The sequence below is a fragment of the Dendroctonus ponderosae genome, unplaced genomic scaffold, assembly GCF_020466585.1.
Source record: "Dendroctonus ponderosae isolate FM_Combo_2020 unplaced genomic scaffold, Dpon_F_20191213v2 Dpon_F_20191213_5, whole genome shotgun sequence".
Lineage (NCBI taxonomy): Eukaryota > Metazoa > Arthropoda > Insecta > Coleoptera > Curculionidae > Dendroctonus > Dendroctonus ponderosae.
Window position 1 is genome coordinate 133,158 of NW_026018715.1, and position 1,654 is coordinate 134,811.

At 34.2% G+C, this 1,654-nt stretch overlaps 1 pseudogene; it reads left to right on the forward strand.

Moving 5' to 3' along the window:
- LOC125504450 overlaps positions 1 to 1,654 on the forward strand; it is a 4,657-nt pseudogene that overhangs the window by 1,197 nt on the left and 1,806 nt on the right.

Sequence of the window (1,654 nt, forward strand, 5' to 3'; positions counted from 1 at the left end):
ATATTGCGGAAATCACAATTATTATGCGTCTTGGCAACAATTTTGCATGCGGAGTCATAAATAGTTTATTCCTAAAACACGCTTTTGCAGCAAATGGCACCGGACGATCTCATTTTCGCGCCCAAATAAGGGGTTTCGGAAAAGCACATTTTAAAAGTTTCTAAGAGTGTTTTGGCTTGATTGATGGACCATCCGGGAATTATTTTGGCTGAGAGTGCCTAAATTGAAGTGTTCTTTAAGGTGAAATAAGAGAAACTAAAACTTCGGAGACTCAAACGACAACATGACCTGGGCCTATCATTGTAAATTAAGACATTGAATCAGTAACCTAGTTGATGCATTTAGACACAAGGAATAAATTTGTAAAAGAATTGCAACAACTCCGAAGGAGCAATTTAAAATACTTAACACACGAGGTACAAGGGGTGCATCGGGCCCAAAGAATGTTAACTCATTTTCTGAAAAGATTTGGTAGGTTTATAACTATTATAAATAAAGAATTAGTGTCAAGGAAATATGGAAGTTTAGACTTTGTTGAAGTTTATAAATATTAAATATAGAAAACTGCAGATTTTCCTTCTGGGGAGAGTGTGTAAAAAAATTGTGCAACGGAATATTCAACAAATCAGAAGGCCATATAACAGCTAGATAAAAGACTAAGCCAGAACAGGTTCAAAATTTGAAATTCCAAATATTTTTCGGATGTAGTTCTTAAGCTGATACAGCAATGAAAGCTATTGTTTCCAAATGTAGCAACTTAATCGCTAACGACTATGTCTTTCCTTAAGTTGCGTCAGACATGGCCCAATATAAATTAAATATTAGAACTTTTTGACTGACCTTTGTTCTTCGGCATTTGTGTTGAGCACTTGAACTGTAAAATAAAACTTTTCAAAGGCTGTAACGTTCTACAGGTACACGAAGAATACGTCAGGATGGCTCCACTACAACGGATGAAATTCAGGCAAGTTATGCGAAACGTCGTCTTGAACATTATTTATTTCAGACAAATTTTTTACAAATTTTTTACTGCTAACTTATCTACGAGTCTTAATTCTAACATCTTTAGAGTGTTTTACACTCTGTGAAAGCTGACATCACTGACTTAACCTACCTTAATCTACCGATTATGCGAAACGGAATAAAGTTTTCAATTTTATAGCCTCAAGAGGTTGACGTCATGCGCGATGCGCTTGCGCACCACTTTTGCGGCGGTGTTGCCACCATGCGGATAATCGATGAATTTTATGAGATAAATTCTATATAGATTCTATGTTCACGTAAGAAACGAAAGATTTATCACTTTCAATTATTATACTCTATATAACTCCAAGCGTGGTTTTTAGCCATCTGCAAAAAATTTAATTTATCTATATAATATTAATTCAGTTCTGATAAGGAAAAAAAATTGTATTCAAGTGGTGGAACGTTTTTTGCCGAAAGTTCAGAAGTCATGCATTGTTTCATTTTGCATCCAGTAGGATATTTATCTGAAAAGCTAAATTTGTCCCAAGAAACAAACTTGGGCTAAATTAGGATTCAAACTTATCGTACATAATTATTACTTTTGTAAATCATTTTAGGATTTCTGTGTAAATCTTTAGTTGTAACTCGGACTAAATATATATATACGGTGGTCTTCAATTAATATCCA